A 13405-nucleotide genomic window follows, 5' to 3' on the forward strand; every position below is an offset into this window, starting at 1 on the left:
ACAAATCCCTGAAAGATTCCTCCAGGGATTACAAATGAAAAAGGAAAGATGTGTTCTAGGTGAAACTTAACAAGTCAGCTTGAAAAATTACTGAGCAAAGATTGCATTTATAGTGATGTTTCCGCCATCTGCACCTCCTCTGGAGTCTCCTAACTCCCTTCAGTTCAGACTTCTCTATCCTGCGGAACCAAACTGAGCCGGTGAGTAGTCCGGGCTTAGGGGAAAGGGAGGCCTGGCCAAGCTACAGTGAGCTTTCAGTTGTGACTGCGTGTGTAGTCGGAGGCTTACGGCAGTGGGCGGGCCCCGAATCCCCATGTGGTCCCGACATCATTGACATGGCGGAATCCCCCATCAAACCCTCCTGGTAGTTATTTGAGCAGCGGCGGCGGCCCGAGGAGGCGGCGGAGAGCAGCGGCGGGAGCGGCGGCAGCGGCGCAGGGGGCGGCGGGGATCCCGCGGACGGCTGGCTGGGACGGGCGCCTGGAGCCCCGTTTCAGCCCGAGGGGAGGTAAGGCGTGCGGGAGCGGCGGGCTGCCTGGGGACGTGCCACCCACGGTCGCTCTCGGGTCCCCGCGCTTCGGAGCCCGGGCCGGACACCGAGTCCGCCCGAGTGCGCTGCCGGCCCCGGAGCGCTCCGGGATGCCCGAGGAAAACTTGGCTGCGGAGTCCCGGTCGCCCCGCGACCGCTCGGCTACCTCAAGCTCACGGCCGAGTAGGGGGCGGCCCCGCCTGCCCCCCACTCGCCCCCGCTCGCCGTGGAAGAAAGCGGAGGATGCGGGACGCGGAGCTCCCCTCCTCCCCGGCCCGTCGCTCCGAGGAGGAATCCGCTCCCCCGCCCAGTTCCCCGCGGCAGGACCGCTGCCCGGGAGGGGGAGGGCGCGCGGCCAGGCCGAGGAATCTTCGACGTGTCACTTTGGGAGGCTGTAGATTTCCATATGGTGGAGGGAGGAGGGCGTGAGTGCGCGCGGAGCTGGGAGTCGGGGACGCCTCTGCCCCCTCGGGGGCGCCGGGCTGCGACCCGGGACCCGGGATGCTTCCCGGGAGGGTCCCTGGACGACCGGTCGCCCCCGCCCCCGCCAGGGCCTCTTGGGGACACTCCCCGCCCGCCGCTGGCCACCTCTGCGCGCCACGTCCTCCCTCCCCGTCCTGCCCCCTGGGCTCCCCCCGGGCTGGGGGCGGGAACCGGCGGCCGCGGCTGGACTCGGCGAGCCAGGCGGCTGCAGGCTCGGGCGGGGAAGCGGGGCGCGGCGGGAAGCAGAGGACGACCCGGTGCGTGTGGGCCAGCGGAGCGCGGGTCAGTCGGTCAGCCTCGAGGGGCGCCCCTGTCGGGGGTGGGGCGGCCGGGAGACGGAGCGGGTGGAATCCGCGCCCTGAGGCGGCGGGCGGGCTGGGCGGGCCGCGGGGACCGTCTGGTTCGGATGGCAGGCAGGGACGGGCTGCCGTGGGAAGGGCCTGTCACTCCTCGCGGAAAGCGGGGCCCGGGGCCGTGCCCGCCTAGCGTCCCCAGCGCAGGGCCGCGGGAGCCCCGGGGACTCTGCGGTCGTCCCGGGAGACCTGGCTGGGCCGCCGGGCGGCGCCGCTGGCCGGGAGCCTTCCCTGAGTGAGTGGCTGGGCTTGGAGATTTTTCGAATCTCGGCTCCCACCCGGCGATCCCAGACTAAGGAAGCACTGGCATTTTATCCAGACAGTGCCGATTGCAGACTTCCTTAAAAGTTACAACTTTTTATTTTCTTTTCTCGCAGGCCCAGCGTTTTCTTTAAACAAAATGTAGAATTTGGCCGCTATGAGGCTGACGCTGGGGCCAAAAATGCACACGTTTATCTCCATCCCGACTAGTCCCCCTCCCCCTCTCCCCTCCCTGGCTTAATCATATTTTGGAACTGGTGAGGGCTTTGTTGGGTAGCCACCCTTGATGCTTGTCTGTTTATTTTTTAATGTGCAACTAATTTGATTTGAATTTCCTCCAGTTTCCAGGCCTTACTAGGAAAAGCTAGGGGAGAAGGAATATGCCGCTTTCTTTTCTTTTTCTTTTTTCTTTTTTTTATAAATGTGGCAAGAGGTGGGGCATTGGGAAAGGGGAGGCACCGTGGTTATGGCAGAGAGTCAGTAGGAACAGACAGACCCGGAAGAAAAGGAATCCGTTCTGGAATAACATTCTTTTTAAAACAACAACAACGAAACAAAACAAAATTCAGGGTTTGAGCAAAAATTCACTGCTCTGTTCGGATTTGAGTCCCCGGGCCGCCTGCACATCAAAGTTAGCCTGGGACTCGTGGAACTTGAGCGATGCCACAGAGTCCACAGCAGCTCTGACCTGGGTTTGCGACTTTTTGGGGGCCTGTTGCTTCACTCCTCTTCGGAGGCTGACTCTGGATGCAGTAAAGACTGGTTGCAGTTAATTTCCTGGCTCCCTAGGAGCAGCTGTTGAAGAGGGTAGAGGCTCTCTCTGGGCATGCTTCTGGCCGGGATGGCACAGTTCTCAACAGCAGTTCTTTTTTGCTGAGATCCTGGCCTGGCTAAAAAAATGAAGCATAGTTAATTGATAATTGTTTTTTTAAGGAATTGCTGTTCTAATATTGTTTTTAAAACCACATCTGCTTTTTAAGCATTTTGGTTTGAATGCTTATGAGGGAAAATATTTGTTTGACAAGATAGTGTTCCTTGAGGATCTCTTAAAATTTTGAGATCCTGGGGTGGGGACTTGCAGTATCTGAAGACAGTATATACAGTTTCAGAAGGACATACTGGTAATCTTTTAAGACCCTTAAAAATAGCTGTCTTTAGAGCATTGGCTGGATGGAGCGGGCTTCTGGAGGAATGTTGAGGATGGGCACTAGGAACTGGCCAGCTGTTTATTTCCCTGGCATTTATTCCCTTTCTGCTCAACTCTTAAAACTGCCCAAACTTCTCAGTTTAGGAGAATGATCCACAGGGCAGGGAAGGGACTGGTTCAGAGTTAAGATCATAGAACAAAATACAGGATTTCTTTGGTGTAGTTCTGGCTGGTCCCCCAGAGCCGTGCCCTGCTTTGGCTCCCCTGGTGCTGGGATGAGAGGATGAAGCACCGTGCCTGTTCGAGATGCACTTACAGTTTGTTCCTTCTTAGATAAACACCGTTTCAGCCCTTTATACATTATTTGACTAAAATTCTCGAATTTTGATTTAAGTTGCAGTACATGTACATTTTGCAGACAAGGGCATCTAAGGTCACAGATCAGGATCAAGTAGATCCAAACACAGTCCAGTAGAGTTTCTCCAGGCTAGACATGTTCTGTCTAGACTATCATACTGCAGCCAGGAGGCACATGCAAACTGACTGTTGAAATGTGGCAGGTGATTCAAGAACTGTTTTGAATTTTATATTCTCTAAATTATTTTAAACTTAAATGTGAGACAGAACTTTTTGACTCCGAGGCATTCAGCTGACCTGCATTGCTGTTTGAATCTCCAAGTTAAGTGTTCTTTATTCACAACCGGAAGATTTAGGGCTACATTTTTAGTGTTTGCTATTGAACCCAGGGCATTGTGCATGCTTGAGGCAAGTATTTACCACAGTGCTAGATCCCAGGCTCAGCCCTTGAATTCATATACTAAATGGAATTTAAAGTCTAGCATGGCTGTGCTTTTCCAAAAAGAGTGGAAACCTAAGTACTTAACATTTTTAAATGCTTATATGTCATAGTCAAAACTGGTGGGCTGGTCTTTAAATAGTTACTTAGTTGGAATAATTGTGTGTAGGAATTGCTGGAAAATTAGCCAGTTCTCACCTGCATTTCAGGGCAACAAAGTAGCATAGCCAGGCATTGTGGCTCACACCTCGAATCCTGGCATTCAGGAGGCGGAGGCAGGAAGTGAGTTTGGTGGGTTACATAATAAATCCCAGGTCAGTTTGTCTAAGAAGAGAGACTCATGTCTCACACTGTCCCTCCTCAAAGTAGTATAAATGTTAGCAAGCAAGATGCAAGACGTTAGTAGAGTTGGAAGAAACAGAAGCACAACTCTGCACACTCCATCACCTGTTCATTGGGCAGTTGTTTTCGATGACCTCGAGGTTGTCTTTCTGGAGTTGCAGCATTGGGCTGAAGAGTTTAAGTAGCCTTATTATCAAAACATAAAATTAAATCATCAAGCAGGGTGTGGTGGCCCATGCCTTTAGTCCCAGCACTCGGGAGGCAGAGGCAAGTGGATCTCTGGAAGTTTAAGGCTAGTCTGGTCTACATAGGGAGCTGCAGCCAAGGATGTTTACTGATCCACTGTTTCGAAAAGCAAACCAGACCCCGAAGCAGTCCAGCACGAGATTTATTCACAAATTGTGCTAGACTACAACAGCCCGAATGACCCTGTGCATAGCAATAAGCAAATGGGCAGAGAATTTTTTTTTTGACAAGTAGGTTTAATTTCCATCTGTCGCATTTTTGAAGTTTCATTTGGTCAAAGGAATTCCAAAAACTTCCTGATCTTGTATGAGATAGTGAAACTCCAGGCTCATTTATGCGACTCAGTTCTATCTGTAGATATTCCAGAACTCAGTACTCGTTTTTGTTTTTGTTTTGAGGATAGGGGAGGGTAGAGGAGGTCGGAAGGGGCATGCTCATTCTTCATGATTGCACTGCAGGAAGATCAAGTTAGTGTTTGAGTGTTTAATTTGTAAAAAGTATTTTCCCCCACGATAGAAAGAAGAGAAATACAGTTTTACTCTGGGATGTGTTTTATTTATGAATGTGTGTGCACATGTGTTAGTTGTGGAAGCCAGAGGCGAATGCCAGGGTCCTAGTCTATCACTGTCTGCCTCACTCTCTTGAGACAGGTTTCCTCCCTGAATGAACCTGGAGCTAGTGTAGCAGGCACCAAGCCCCAACAAGCCTCCGGTCCCACTTCCCATTGTGTTGTGGGTCTGGGGATTTGAACTCAAGCCCTCATGCTTGCAGAGAAAGCACTTTTGCCCACAGAGCCTTCTCTCAGTTCTGTTTGCTTATACTTTTAATCGCTTGGCCTTGTTTCCCAAACACTCCAGGAGAAGACAAGTGAGGAATAACGTCTGCTTATTGGGATTTTAAAGAAAACTTACTTTTCATTATGTACGTTTTTTGTGGGGACCTGTGCATGTGAATGCGGTGCTCTGAGGGCCCACGTTGTAAAAGGTCTCCTGCAGCTGGAGTCACAGGTGGTTGTGAGCTGTCCCGAGTTAATGCTGGGGACTGAACTCTGTCCCTCCGCCTCAGCAGAGCAAACTCTTAACTGCTGAGACAGCTTTTCAGTCCACACTTTAATAAAGAAAGAAACAACTTCCATGTTCAGTATAAAGATGTTTGAATCTGTGTGTATCCTCTAGGGTCACAGGGATAATTGCAGGTCATAATTGTGACTCCACAACACAGTAGGATCCCAAAGACTTATGTCAATGAACCAGTTTTAAACTGCAGTGTTATTTTAGTGTGAGTATAAATCACATTGCCTCCAGCTATGGGAAAGTTACAAACTCAACTACAGGCGAAGCATTGGTGAATGAGAGCATGCAGACATATGAATGTCTTGTTCATACCCATTCCTGGGCCGTGGGGAACATCGCATTGTTTTCTCAGAATCAGGGTAAGAACCGTGTTAAAAATAGAATTATAGTGTCCTAGGGAGTGTGCCAAATACGGAAACAAGATTTATCCGTGATATATGTGTGGTTCACTTTGCTGGGACATCAAGATGCTTAACACAAGTGAGAGCCTCCCTGTGAGCCTGAGGCTGTATCTTAGCGTCTTTTGGTGTCACCAAACCTAGCTTGTCAAGGGATCATTTTCATGTTCACCCGCATGTCTCTCAATTTGGGTTTTTCCATCTTAATATACGGAAAAGGCAACTCATCTGTCTTTAAACGGTTCCCATAGACATTAGTCGGTGTCTTTAAACGTGTTTGACAAAGCTTTATATAAACTCAGTAATAGTCCATTATTCTCCAGAGTTTCCATTGGAGCTAGCCCTGTGGAATTTGCATGTATTTAGAGACTGTAGATTTGTGCTGGGACAGTTTGAAAAAATAATTTAGTTTTCCTTCTGTGGTCAGTAAATGAACCTTGAAGCTTCGATGGTTTCCTTACGTCCTCCCTACTCTCAATGGACTAGCCCGTAAGTGAGGTCTCAAAGGCTGGTGCTGCACCTAAGCTATCCTCTCGGAACTGTTGGCAAGCCATGGTACGGGTGGACTAGCACGTTGAGTGCGTGGCCTGGCCAACGTGGTTTTCTAGGCTCGGGGTCACCGCTGAGATGAAGCAGGAAGTGCAGTTTCTGAGAGGAGATCTTCCAATGCTAAATGCTGGGCAAGGCTTCAGTCCTTGGGCTATCTGAGCCTTTCCCTTGAGCTCTCAGCCCTTGGAGCTGGCAAACGAGTCATGGTCTCTGTGCAGGCCACAGCCTTCTTGCTCTCTACGTCACCACTGTTATTCTTCACATTGGTGTCAGTGGGCTAGAACTGAACTTTCCTGGTAGGACTCCATTTCCAGGGAAACCTTAGCTTGTGGGTGGTGGAGGAGCAACTTTATTCTTCAGTTTTCTTTGGTGATATTTGAATTAATATAATGTTCATAAACATATGCTTAGGTTCTATGTTTTGGAGCGATGGAGCATGCTTGGATTGTGGTGGCTAGACAGGGGAGCTCAGTCAAACCAAGTACAGGCACTCATGGGAGGGTCAGTTGGGAATTACCTGAGCCCTTTGCAATATACAACCAAGGAGATGCCAGTCTGAAGTTGTGGCTCACCTGGGGGACGGTTCTTTGTAGTAGATTTAGCAGCAAGGATCAGTTCTTGGAGATCAGAGGTATGTGGGGCAGGAGAGGAGGATCAGAGGGTGTGGAGTTTAAACCTACTGCGTGCCAGCCTGTGAGGTTCAGTGGCCAGCTGTCTGCCAGTGAGGATGTTTCTTCTTGTGAAAATAGATCAGTCTCTGCATTTCTCTTCTTTGCCCTGGTTTGAGATGTGCCGGTTTTGCACTCGTAAGTCCTGATGTTCCTGGCAGTATTGCCAGTTCCAATAAAGTTCCTAATTGGAGTATTATATTTCATAACTATAGTGTCATTTAACCTCCCTGTAACTTTTCAATACCAGACTTTTTGAGTGTATGTGCCGGGGAAGGGGTTGTGAGCTGATGTTGAGTGATATGAGTTGACGTTTTAGCATCAGTGTTTAAAGTGTCCTGTGTTAAATGACTGTGTTAGAGCTGAGAGTGTTAGAAGTGCCTTCATTGTTCTAGATGCAGCTAATTAGAAATGTTTAACTATCCAGACAGAACCAGGATGAGGCTTGACCTCCTATTCCTAATGAAAAGGTTTTAGGGTCACCCAAGTGGCTCATTCAGCCAGTGAAGGCACTGGCTGCCAAGGCTTGCATGACAAGCCTCTTTCCAGGCCTGTGCATCTCCTTGTCCCGGAAAGGCTTTAAGTACGTCTTTGCTTTTGTTTTCCTTTTCGAGACAGGCTCTCACTTAGCCCAGGCTGTCCTCCATCACTGTGTGCTGAGGGTGCCTTCAGTGTCTGCTCCTCCTGTCTGTGCCTCTCAGGTGTAGGACTGAGGACTGGGATTGAGTGCTGGAATTACGGCTGTGTGTTAGCCTTAGGTTTGCAGAGCAGGCCTTCTGCCAGTTGACTGTCTGCTGTGCCTCTGCCTTGAGCCTACTTGTAGGAATTCGTGAATTAAGTATTAGATTTCTACTAAAGAAAGACGTTTTGAGTGACGGGAGGAATTTACCAGAAATAAGTAAATATCTTTTTTTTTTTTTTTTTTTTTTTTCGAGACAGGGTTTCTCTGTGGTTTTGGTTGGATTTTTTTTTTTTTTTTTTTGTTTTTCGAGACAGGGTTTCACTGTGGCTTTGGAGCCTGTCCTGGAACTAGCTCTGTAGACCAGGCTGGTCTCGAACTCACAGAGATCCACCTGCCTCTGCCTCCCGAGTGCTGGGATTAAAGGCGTGCGCCACCATCGCCGGGCCATAAGTAAATATCTTTAAACACATCTGTGAAGACTAATCTTGGTGGTCAACTTGACACGTCTGGGAAGAGGACCCTCAGTTGAAGAAATGCCTCTGTCAGGTGGCTCGTGGGCAAGTGTGTGAGGCATTTTCATGACTGATAATTGACGTGGTGGTACCATTCCCTAGGCTGCCGATTTCTGCACTGTGTCAGAAACGCAGCTGAACATAAGCCCGGTAGCCAAGTTAACGGTGGTCCTCCGCACTTCAGTTCTTGCTCTGTGTTCCTGTAGTGGCTTCCTTCCGTGACAAACTGTAACCTGTAAGCCAAATAACCCCTTTCCTCATGAGTTGGATGTAGTTAGTGTTTTATCATAGTAACAATAAGCAAGCTGGAATAACATCTCAGTATATTTTACACCCAGTCACTCAAGTATGAGAGTTTTTACAGCATAACTACTGTGGGAATAGATCTTTCAACTTAAAAAATTATTTGTCAGGCGGTGGTGGCGCATACCTTTAGCCCCAGCACTCAGGAGGCAGTGACAGGCGAATCTCTGAGTTTGAGGCCAGTCTGGTCTACAGAGTGAGTTTCAGGACAGCCAGAGCTACCCAGAGAAACCCTGTGTCAAAAAAACAAAATAAAATGAAACAACAACAACAACAACAAATTTTTGTATCTATTATGTGTCTAACCCACTGAATTCGTGGCGTGTGTACTCCTGCTGGGGTACAAGGAGTCAACCGCTGGCCACACTTCCAGAGCAAGCCGACCCTTGTAGCAGTCACCAGCTGCCGGCAGCTCTTCAGTCTGAGGTGAAAGCTCAGGGGATTTGCCAAGTTTTTATAGTAGTGTAAAATCTTTAATGTATTTTTAGGATGCGTGCTCCATTTCTCTCGTGTTTTAAGAGGTTTTCTGGGGGTCCTGGAGGGCATGTAAGATGCCGCGCTCACCTAGTGTAGAAGCCCTTGGTTTAATTTCTGCACAGTTCTTAATCATAGCCAGCCAGCCACAGCCACCTGGTGTCCTCCATTGTTTAAATCAGTTGAGGAAGATAAGGAAAGTGATAAATATTGCTGTCTCTTTTCTATTGTATGCTTTCTTACCTCAGGAAAATAGCTCTGTTTTAGAGTAACACCGTTCTGGATTGTTGAATCGGAGAATACTTAAAAGTCCATAGAATCAGGTCCCTGGTGTGTGTTGCTGTTGGGCCTGTGAAATAGTCTATTTTCTGTGGAAAAGTTTTGTAGTTCATAAAAATATTCAACCAGAACTACCATATTGCCAGCAACTTTCTTCCGAGGTTTTGACCCAGAAGAAAGTGGGGACTCAGATGTGTTTAAGTCACTGTTTATAGCGGCATTATTTGCATCAGGCCGGAGGTGGAAATAGTCCATCTCTCTACAGAGGAGCGCATAGACCAAATACAGTATCCCCTGAATACTCAGCTCCGAGGAGGATACAGTGCGCCCTGCAGCGTTCATGGACCCTGAGGCACAGAAGGACACGTAGTAGTTGCTGTGCTAAAATGCCCGAAGAAAAGCAGCTTAGGGAGTAGTTTATTTTGGCTTGTGGGTCCGGATGTATAAAAGTCCGTCATGGTAGGGAAGGCATGGCCACAGGCAGGTGTGGGAAGCTTCCTGTTGAGGGAGGAAGAAGGGAGAGGAGAGAGAGGAGTAAAGACCGGAGGAGAGAGCAGAAAAGAGAAAGTGGGACAAGACCATAAACCTTCAGAGCTCACCCTTCTTGACATACTTCCTCAGCATGGGTCCACCACCCAAATGTTCCCTAACCTTCCCAGATGGCCCCATCAAATGGGGATAAAGTGTTCACACCCATGAGCCTGTGGGAGAGGTTTTTCATCTAAACCACCATAGATATGTATCATATATTAAACACCATACATTTCTTTCTTTCTTTCTTTCTTTCTTTCTTTCTTTCTTTCTTTCTTTCTTTCTTTCTTTCTTTCTTTCTTTCTTTTTTGATTTTCGAGACAGGGTTTCTCTTTAGGTTTTTGGTTCCTGTCCTGGAACTAGCTCTTGTAGACCAGGCTGGTCTCGAACTCACAGAGATCCGCCTGCCTCTGTCTCCCGAGTGCTGGGATTAAATGCATGCGCCACCACCGCCCGGCTTATACATTTCTACTTGTATGGGATAGCAGGGATCAGTAAAGTGGCGGAGACAAAGTAGCTGGGCAGGGGGCAGTAATGGATGGCTAGGGTGTGTGTTGGGAATGATGAGGAACTAAACCTGGATCGTGAAGATGGTTGCACAGCCGTTATGGATGTATGTAACCCTATGAATTGCAAGCTTAAAAATGACTAGAATGTGAACTTGTTACTGTATTGTGTGAAAAATTTTACAAACTGAGAGAAAAATTGAAGCTATAATCTGGTAAGGCAGACTCCTCTTTTATCTTTTGCTTGTTTATTTTTTGAGATGAGGGCTCACATAGCCCAGGCTGACCTCCAGCTTGCTGTGTAGCTCAGGATAACCCTCTGGTCTTCCCTCCCACTTCTACCTCCTGGGTGCTTAGATTAAAGGTTTCACGGGCCACTCACACTATGTGGTTCTGGGGGTCAAGCCCGGGACTTTCTGCGTGCTAGGCATTTCTGAATACCAACTGAACACCACTGTCCCCTCCCTGTGTGAAGATGTGTTTCCTCAGTTTTAACTGGTTTTCAGTGAGGAGGAAGCAAAGGTTGTAGCTCCCTGAGGGTGAGAAAGGCACCTCAGTAATTACACAGAGCAGGTGGCCTGTTTGTGTATATGGCCGCATAAGAACACAGTCTTTCCTGACATGCTCGCTGAACCGCGGAGAAGTGAACTAGATGGACCGTTCCGAACCTTGAGCTCTCGATTCATTTTTATGAAACACGTGGCTGTTTCTATCTAAGAAACTAGCCTGGTCACTTAAGTGATGGGATAAGAACCCTGGGCATCATGGGTAATTTATACATTTGAGACGTTGGAACTATCAGATACATATGCCAGTGGAAAGACTTACATTCACATACAAATACACTCTAGGGACAATTGGACCCCACTTCTTGCTGCTCTTGGAAATAGTGAAATCACAAGGGTGTATCAGCAGTGGGCATGTGTATTCTCCAAGTGGGTACATTTCCTTTTGACTATAACCACGTATAGCTATATATTGTATATCTATGTATACATTATAAAAACGTTAGCGTATTTGTAAGTGGCTTGGCACAATGCCACCATGTGAGTGTTTATACACTGGTCATTTTTGTGACCTTTTTTCTCAAGAGGAAAACTATTCCCAAGCAGTAGGAAAAGATGCTAGAGTCATGGTCTTCTATTGCGGAGAAGTGTGAAGAGAGCCACACTGCGCTTAGAGAGTCATGGAGGGGCAAACAATGGGCCATTCTTTGCTATCATCAGTGTGTTCCAGCATTATCACTTTAGATACTTTATCCCAGTGACTCTCAACCTTCCCAGTGCTGTGACCCTCTACTGCAGTTCCTCATGTTGTGGGGACTCCTACGATAAACGTCATTGGCTGCTACTTCATAACTGTGACTTTGCTTCTGCTATGAAGAGTAATGTAAATATCTGATATGCAGACTATCTGATACTTGACCCCCAAAGGGGTCATGGGGGTCGTGACCCACTACTGCATTATCGTTTTCTCAGACTTGAACATCTCCTAGAACACGACCTCTTCAGGGTTGTTGGATTGTCTCATTGTCTCTCTGGACAATAGAGATGACTGCTGATCTAAATTAGGCTTCCCCTCCCCCCTCCTCCCCTCCTTTCCCTTCCCCTCCACCTCCCTTCTTTGGTGCTGAGATGGCCAGGGCCCATGTGCTATGAGCAAGCACTTTACCAATGTGCTGGACCCCCAGCCTAACTAAAGGGTCTACGTGTTGATAGATGCATCCCACGTTGAGTTTGAACTTATTACCAAGCACTCAGCTGGGATTCTTCTACTGAAGAATCTTGTTAATTATAGATATTTTGAGTTCCAATTATGTTGAGTTTTTTTCCCATTCAGGGTAATACACATTGAAACAAATTAAAGACATTTAATTTGTTTAATTAGATTTTCATCTGTTGCTATTTTAGGAAAATCAAACTACTTCTAAGAGTTTTGTGGACTTTTCCCTGAACTCAGATTGTTGATTTAGAAAATTTTATTTACTAAAAATGTGACCTTTCATATATAGGTTTCACTTGTTATTGGAACCAGCAGAAATTATAACTACAACCATAACCACATATATATACATATATATATTTGTGTTCACATATATATGCAAATACATATACACACACACATTAGATCAGGTCTGTCATATAGCTCAGGATGGCCTAGAACTTGCTTTATAGCCTAGGGTAGTTTCAGACTCATGATGCTTCTCCCTCAGTCTCTGAGGTGCTGGGATTACAGGCATGTGCCACCGTGCCCACTTCTACATTTATCATCATGCATGTTTCTTCAGGCTTGGAACAATGGGTATGTGTGTTCCCAAGTAGCTGAATATTAAGGCCAACCAAAGTTGGATTCTTCCTATGTTCTTGTCTATTGCTTAGAAACCTAATTTATTTATTTATTTATTTATTTTTTTTGATACAATGATAATATTCTGAGCTCTCCCAAGAGGGAGCTTTTTCCTGGATTGTTTTCTGTAATGCCAATTTAAGCTTAGGTTGAGAGAACATGGAGAACAAAAGTAGGCTTCCCAGAAAGCAATCTGTACACCTCTCAGTGTGGAGAAAGGGGAAAATGTGAGGCACTGCTTCAAGAAGCAGCAGTGAGGCCTCACCAAACAGACGTGTCCTATGTGAGGGAGGCTATGCAGAGGGCCTTGGGACTCTCTGAAAGCCCACTCTGTGTCTTTGAGTTAAGCTACTCTGTGGAATGGCATGCTGTACCCCTCATTTGCACCTGGAAAAGCAAACACATTCCTGACCTGTCTCTGTTTTCACAGTGAACCCTGTGGTGCCGTCGGCTGTACTGAAGCCGGCACAGGTCTGGGATGCCCAGGTCTGCCTAGAGCTGGGGGATAGGCTCCTGTGCTTAATTAAAGGGGATCTCAAGATCGGAGGAGCCTGGAGCCTGTGCCTTCCTGGACCAGCCGAGCTGGCAGCCCTAAATGCTTCCTTTGTTAGACGTCACTTAGCTTTCTGCTTCATCTTTAGAAGCCAGTTCCCTGGAGGTGAGTTAAGGACAAGGGGCTGAAGTGAGGCCTCCCTGGTTTCTGTCCTTGTTAAGTCTGTGTGGACAAAGAACATGTAGAGATGCTCCTCATGACCACCACCCAAGGCCATTTTCTCGCTCCTTCATGGAAGTGTGGTCATGGTGCAGAGGGCCCTAGGTTGCTGTCTACTTGTGCTGGTCACAGAGGTTCAGATCATCTTCTGGTTTGGCTGCGTATGCTGAAACAGGAAGCACCCCACAGAAACCAGTCCTTCGAGCCTTTGTCCA

The 13405-nt window shown here is 47.7% G+C and overlaps 1 protein-coding gene across 3 annotated transcripts in view; it reads left to right on the top strand.

Annotated features, from left to right (window-relative positions):
* Window positions 1–314: 314 nt before the first annotated feature.
* The window catches only part of Fndc3b (fibronectin type III domain containing 3B), a 278725-nt gene continuing 265634 nt past the window's right edge, over window positions 315–13405 (top strand). The window contains exon 1 of one of the 3 annotated variants that reach the window (XM_050142069.1): window positions 315–508. The gene's annotated coding sequence lies outside the window, so the exon portion shown is untranslated. Of the gene's footprint in view, window positions 509–1158; window positions 1295–13405 lie in introns of those variants that run through there. The other 2 variants (XM_050142070.1, XM_050142071.1) reach the window with 2 other exon arrangements.

Source organism: Alexandromys fortis, unplaced genomic scaffold (genome assembly GCF_014885135.2).
Source record: "Alexandromys fortis isolate MF-2015 unplaced genomic scaffold, M_Fortis_MF-2015_v1.1 scaffold_41, whole genome shotgun sequence".
NCBI classification, from domain to species: domain Eukaryota; kingdom Metazoa; phylum Chordata; class Mammalia; order Rodentia; family Cricetidae; genus Alexandromys; species Alexandromys fortis.